Raw genomic sequence first — 7,551 nt, forward strand, 5'->3', positions numbered from 1 at the left:
CCCCCAGATCCATCACAAGTTTTGACGACCTGGCCAAGAAATTTCTTGCCCGATTTTCCATCTAGAAGGACAAAGCCAAACACGCCCCAAGCCTATTAGGAATTAAGCAAGGAGATCGGGAGAGTCTTCGTAGCTACATGGAGAGGTTCAACAAAGCATGCGTGGACATACAAAGCCTACCAACGGAAGCAGCCATTATGGGTCTCATCAATGGCCTGCGAGAAGGACCTTTTAGTCACTCCATATCAAAGGAACATCTAACATCTCTGAATGAAGTGTAGGAACGAGCTGAGAAGTACATCAACATGGAGGAAAACTCTCGGCTAGGAGAGACTTCAAAATCCGGATTCTCCTACTCCTTCCGGGATAAGGATAAAGAGTCCAAGAAAAAAGAAGATCAATACAGTGAGAAACCTAAAAAATACAACAACTATACCCCCTTTCCGGGTGTCTCTTGTGGATATTTACCAAGAAGTATGCCATACTGAAAAGATACCACCACCTCGTCCACTCAAAAGCAAGAAAGGAGGAGGAAATCGGACAGAATACTGTGAATATCACAGAATCTATGGACATCCTACCAATGAGTGCTTTGACTTGAAAAATGTTATTGAGAAATTGGTAAGAGAAGGACGACTAGATCGGTATTTAGCCAACAAATTAGAAGAGCCTCGAAAAAGAAGAAGGGATGAAGAAGTCAGACCAATCGACCAAAGTGACGAAAAGTTATAAAAAAGTGATCCATAGAAAGAGGCCTGACGAGGTCTGAGAAAAAATGGATTGCTAAAAATAAGTTGGGACTAACCGACATGAAGAAGTCGGACCCGACTGATCAAAGTGACAAAGTTATAAAAAGTAATCCATAGAAGGAGGCCTGATCAGCCCTTATCAAAAGTGGATTACTAGAAATAACTAAGAAGGGACCGACATGAAGAAGTCGGCCAAAGCCAATCAAAAGCGACAGAGTTAATAAAAAGTAAATCTATAAAAAGAGACCCGGCGAGGTCCAACTAAAACGGGATTACTAGAAACAACTCGAAAAATTCAACGAAAGAAGTCGACCGACAGAAGGCGTGCGCTAGAAGGGACACAGCTCGACCCAAAGAAAGCCACAACCTTACCAAAATCAATTCGCAAGTGTTCTATGAGAATACTAAAAACAATAGTCAAACAAGGCTAGCCTCAAAAGGCCACTTCGACTAAAGCAGGAAATAAACAAACACAAAGGCAATCAAAAAAGAGGTGGAACAGCAAAAGCACCAACACTCTTAAGATTCCTGGAAGTTCCAAAAGATTTTAAACAAACACGTCAAGAAGAAACAAAGCTACTATAATAAAGACTCAGAAGGCCACCTCAAGAGTTCAAAAGCATTTTTCTTTCTAAAGAAAGTTGCTAACAAAAGCAACTAAAATGTCAAAGTCAAATGAACTACTAATTACAAAAAATCCAGAATTTCAAAGACCCACAAAGTCGGGCCATGAGATACCAAAGCGAAATAGAAACTACAAAGGATTCAAAGACTCCCCAGTGGTGGCATCTCGGGGTGAAGAAGGACGAGTCGCAAGAGAGACAACATCAACTGTTCCATCCGGCCGAGTCAGAATCTGAACATCGGGATCAGACTCGGGACGGCCGACCTCAGATGCAGGAGATGGGGAAGTCGGGGCAACAGAAGCTTTGGTGGATGGCACAGGAGGTGGATCTACATCATCATCATCTTCATCTGGGGCAGGGATGATCTTCCCATTTTCCACAATATTGTCCAAATTGAAGAGAGACAGGTCGAGCTCGAGAGCAAGAACTCAGACCTGATCCTTCAAATTCTCATAGGCAGAAGTCACACTGCCCACGAGATGGACTTGGAGCTCGGCATAATCAGCTTGAGCAGATTCCAACCTCTTCCTTAGCTCTATCATCTCACCATAAGTTCGGACATAGCTATCCTTATGCTTCTGCGCAATCTCCTCAGCCAGATTTGCAGAAGCCACCGCAGCAGTAGCCCGAGTCTTCTCACCTTCCAACTCTTTTTCCAGCTTTGCCACCTTCACCTCAAGTTCCTCCTTCAACCCCTTGATCCTGTCAAATTCCGACTTGGCCTCCTCTATAAAAGCCTTTCTCGTATGAACAGGAAGATCTTGGGCAGTTCGGAATAAGGCTGCTCCCATGTGTGCTATCTTAATACTGCTTCGGGTAATAAAGTTCAAATGACGAAGAATAGATACATCATCAGTAAGAACAACACCATAAGGAGCAATTTGATGATCGACAAACCCCACAGCATCAAAATCTAGGGCGTCCAAATTAAAAGGCTCAACAGTCCTCTGTCTTTTTGGAAAAGGGCCGACATTGGGAGAAGAGGTAGCAGCAGAAGTTTGGGGAGGATCAACCAAATTGACCTAAGGAGTAGGAATCAACCTCCTCGGCCCGGAAGTGCTCAAGGTCGGCTTTTTAGGAGGGACCTGAAAAGATCCTTCCCCAGCAGCCTTAGCCGAGATGTTCTGGGCAGCTGTAGCTTTCCTCACCTTCTTAAAGTCCTTCATGGAATCATTATTCTTAACCATCTCTGAAAAACATCGCAAAACCAAGTTACAAAACTGGAAAAAAAGAAATAAAAGCAAATAAAACAAAGCAAAGAAAAAAGAAGTCGACCACTACCCAGCTCAGCTCGGAGAAGGGAGGGGTCCCCTAAGAATTTCTTTGTGTCGAGATGGAGGGGTTGCCCTCAAATCTCCTCCAACACATTCACAAAAGCCTGCTCGACCTCATCAAGCATCTCCCACGAATATCTAGGCACCACAACATTCTTTTGCCAACATAAGGGAAAGGCAGGTTTATTATTCGGCTCTAAGAAAAATGGTCGAGCTCCCTCAACAGCTCGGACCTTAAAAAAGTAGTTCTTAAAGTCTCTAAAGGACTCATCATATATAGAAAATACTTTCTTTTCTTGGGCAGACCTGAAAGAAAACCAAGAAGCTTTCTTTTTGGAAGTCCCAGGTTTGGTCAAAACAAAGAGGTAAATAAAGAGAGTTTGAGAAGGCTTGACATCCAATTCTTGGCACAACAACTGAAAGATCTTAATAAAGCCCTAGGAGTTCAGATGGAGCTGGGACGGAGCTACATTACATGACCACAACAAATCGGTCTCGAAAGGGGTAAAAGGAAGGGTAATGTTCATTTGGCTAAAAAAGTAGTCATAAGCAAAAAAGAAGGGACGTTCCCCCTAGGTCAGAGAAGGAAAGCAAACCCTCTCATCGGGGTCAGGCGCTACCAACTCGTAATTCTTCTCCTGATCCTTACTACTACAGATCCGGTGATGCTTTCTAAGCTCCACGCAGTAATCAGAGATAACCATTGAAACGCACATCAGGACGAGGGAGTCTAACCAGTCAGACATGCCCTCGGGGACTTTGGAGGATGTCTCGACAATATTTTTGCGAGAAGACATGGGTCAACTAGTCCTACAAGAAGAAAAAGAAAAATGATTACTAACCGAAATAGCTCGGGTAAATCAAGAAATCAGCTCAGAAAAATATGGAGACAACTCAGACTAAAGTATACGACAGCAAAAGGAGACCCCAGGACTCACACTAAGGTCCAGGGGCATCCTTTGGAGGCAGTAACAGAATAAGGACTTGGGAAAAATCTACAAGTACTATGTCTCGACATCTCTCAACAAAAAATAACCCTCTTTCAATAAGCGACACTTCGAAAAAGAAAGTCACGAATCAAAAAAGTCATAGGAAAATCATCCATGCCATACAAAACACAAAAGCTATCAACATCAAACATACTACACAAAAGTCTTCAAAAAAGACGTAACCTTTTTCACAGTCCATTACTCCAAAATCTACGAATTCAAAATAAATAGGGGCAAAAACAAGGGTAAATCGAAGAAGCCCCAAATAGTGCCGCAATGATCAGACACAACAAATGCAGAAAGATTCAAACTTTTTTCAAACAAGATCAAAACCTTCTCAAAATCAGCATGAAAAGAACAGGCATCAAGGAATAAAGAATGAAGGCAAGAAAAACCAACCTGTAAAGAAAGGTGACGAAGGTCGAAACAATGGAAAAAACACAATTACTCCCAAACACGAGGTGCGCACGAGGACGTGAAAGCTGGGGAGCAAGAGAACAAAGAGTTGCAAACGAGCCAGCAAACGCAAGAGCAGAAGGGTAAAAGAAGAAGTTACAGCAAGCAAAAGAAAGAGAAACGGAAAAGAGAAGATTTTTTGAAATATAAAATGAAATGAGAAAGTGGGAGGCAAAAGAAATGGCAAAGGGAGAAGTTAATGGGCTTTAAAAACCCTCGCACATTCCCAAAGCAAGAGCACAAAATGCAAAAACGCACGTTTCAAACTAAAAGGAGTGAAGGAAAACGCTTCACATTCAAGAAGCCTTAGCGGAATCAACCAAAGTGCTCGAGCTCGGCTTCTCCAAAGAAGGATCGAAGTCCTAAAAAAGGACTCGACCTCAAAAGGAAGACCACGCTCGAGCAGGGGCACTGTTCATGCCCTGGGTCGAGCTGTATGACCCGGGTTGATTGACGACAAGTCGACCGACCTCTTCAGGTCAGGATTACCCGACCTCTTCTTAAAGAGTTCGGCCAAATCACCAAGAGAAGCCCAAAAAGGGCCCAAACAGAGGAACACGACCCAAGTCCAAAGGCAGCCCAAGCCTAGAAAAATAAGAGCGGTTCCCTTAAAGATAAGATAACTCCACTCAAAGATAAGATAAGATAGCTATCTTATCTCCAGAAAAGATCACTCTACAACATTATAAATACACTGGAGCACCCAGGTATAACTCATACTCTGATTCTACAAAAAACCTACTTAATACCCTTGCTAACTTAAGCATCGGTGTCCCTTGCAGGTACCACCATCCTCCGGTGACGAAGGATCAGCACCACCACTAAGCCCAACAAGTTGGACACAGCAATTCCGACCACCATCATCAAGTCAGACATAACAACTCCGACCAATACAAGAGATCTCATCTGAGATCGACCTACAGTTTCAGGTAACCCTCGGAACACCTACCATTGGAACTAACAAGTTTGAGCTTAAGCCTCAGTTAGTTTCTCGTCTGCAACAAAATTGCAAGTTCCATGGACTTCCACTAGAAGATCCACATCAGTTTCTAGCTGAATTCTTGCAAATCTGTGACACTGTTAAGACCAATGGATTAAATTATGAGGTGTACAGACTTATGCTCTTTCCCCTTGCTGTAAGAGATAGAGCTAGGATATCGTTGGACTTTCAACCTAAAGAAAGCCTAGACTGTTGGGAGAAGCTGGTCAATGCTTTCTTGGCCAAATTCTTTCCTCCTCAAAGGATGAGCAAAATCAGAGTGGAAGTTCAAACCTTCAGACAAAAAGAAGGTGAATCCCTCTATGAAGCTTGGGAAAGATACAAGCAACTGATCAGGAGGTGTCCTCCTGACATGCCCTTAGAATGGTCTATCTTAGGAACTTTCTATGATGGTCTGTCTGAGATGTCTAAAATATCATTGGACAGCTCTACAGGTGAATCATTCCACTTGAAGAAAATGCCTGCAGAAGCAAGAGAACTCATTGAGATGGTTACAAACAACCAATTCATGTACACCTCTGAGAGACACCGTGTGAAAAATGCGGTCCCTCAGAAGAAAGAAGTTTTTGAAGTTGACAATCTGAATGCTGTATTGGCTCAGAACAAGATCTTGACTTAGCAGGTCAATATGATCTCTCAGCATTTGACTGGAATGCAAGCTGCAGTTGGCAGCACTCAAGAAGCTTCTTCTGAATAGAAGCTTATGATCTTAAATAACCCACCATGGAAGAGGTGAATTACATAGGAGAACCCTATGGAAACACCTACATTCCCCCATGAAGGAATCATCCTAATCTTTCATGGAAGGATCAACAAAAGCCTCAGCAAGGCTTCAATAATAATCAAGGTGGAAGGAACCAAAACAGGTTCAATAACAGACCACCATTCCCATCTTCTCAGGAACATATGGAGACCCCTAAGTAGAGCATTTCTGATTTAGTTACTCTGGTCTCCAGCCTCTCGAAGACCACTCATAGTTTCATAACTGAAACAAGATCCTCCATTAGAAATTTGGAGATACAAGTTGGTCAACTAAGTAAGAGAATCCATGAGATCCCTCCTAACACTCTTACCAGTAACACTAAAGTGAACCCAAGAGAAGAGTACAAGGCCATCACCACTGAGGATGAGGCCAAATATGGAGAGACTAGGACGACTTTGAATGCCAGGGAGGAATACCTCAATGGGCATTCAATGCCCAAAATGGCCAAGAATCTGGCGCTAAACGCCAGTGAGGACTTCCTCACTGGGCATTCAATGGCCAAAATGGCACTAGAGCTGGCATTGAATGTAACAACCCTAATTTTCAAGTACGCAAGATCTTTTCTAAAGACACGGATTTCTCCGAAATATCAGTAAAGGGAACACCTCTTCTGTATCATCAAGCATCTCAATCCTCATTGTCATTATATTATCTTTAACTCAGGACCTTAGTTGGGACAGGCCCGACAATGCAATCGCAAAGAACCTAGTTTTTGAACCGTATCGGTTAGGAGTTCTGATTGTAGTTTTCGTAAATAGTCTCAGTTTGACGAACCAGACTCGACTCATGAGAGAAGAGAGATAATAGTATAATATTATCATTATATTAGTATTAGAAGATGCTTGAATGATATTACAAGGTTACCTGGTCTGTTTTAGTTAAAAATAGGAAATCGGTTTAACCGGTTTCATAGTTTACTGGTACAGCTTAGCACCAGCATTCTTTGATGACTTTAGCAATGCTAAGGTCTCATCATACATGTTCTATTATCATAATAAATATGTTACTAGTGTCATTTATGCTAGTAGCTCAAAAAATAATTTTTAGAGATGTTTTTACAAGTGTTCCGATACATCTAGTTTCAATAGTCATACACTGAGATATTTTAATATTATTTTAACCCACCTCCAATCCAACCAATTACAACTCACCTTACACCCCCAAGACACTCCAAGGCTGGTCATTTGCTCCCTTTGGCCGAAAATAACAAGAGAGAAAAGAGAGAAACTTTCTTGAACACTTAATCTTCAAAGCTTGATTTCTTCTGAACTAAAACTCAAATCAAAACTACGATTTCACCAAAATGATCCTCTCTTCTTCCTCTGCATAACCATGTAACTTATCAAGGCTGGAAATAAGGTGAGATGGCTGTTCCTTTCCCTTTTCAATTCAGTTTTCAAGGAAACATGCTTAAACATGTGTTTTCTTGATGTTCTTCCGTAGGAATCATGCTTAACTTGACTTGAGGGCCAAGAAACGTGACTTTCCAGAAAGTCTAAGGTTAGAAATCACCTCCTAACGTGATTAGGGAGATTTGGTTAGTTGAGGATTTTTGGATTTAAAGTTGTTCTTGATGTGATTTAGGAGGAAAAAGTGCTAAAGGACCACCTGAAAGTCTAACTGAATTAGGAGCAGCAAAATCAGGTAGGGATTGACGAATTTAATCTTGATTGATTGTGTTTGAGTTGTGTGAT

General features: G+C 41.9%; 1 non-coding gene across 1 annotated transcript; it reads right to left on the bottom strand.

Moving 5' to 3' along the window:
* Positions 1-5,344: 5,344 nt before the first annotated feature.
* Positions 5,345-5,453, bottom strand: LOC112745533 (small nucleolar RNA R71). The gene has a single exon (XR_003173455.1). It is a non-coding gene; the product is annotated as a small nucleolar RNA R71 (small nucleolar RNA).
* Between the last annotated feature and the right edge of the window lie 2,098 nt (positions 5,454-7,551).

This window comes from Arachis hypogaea, chromosome 14 (assembly GCF_003086295.3).
Source record: "Arachis hypogaea cultivar Tifrunner chromosome 14, arahy.Tifrunner.gnm2.J5K5, whole genome shotgun sequence".
In the NCBI taxonomy this organism is placed as follows: domain Eukaryota; kingdom Viridiplantae; phylum Streptophyta; class Magnoliopsida; order Fabales; family Fabaceae; genus Arachis; species Arachis hypogaea.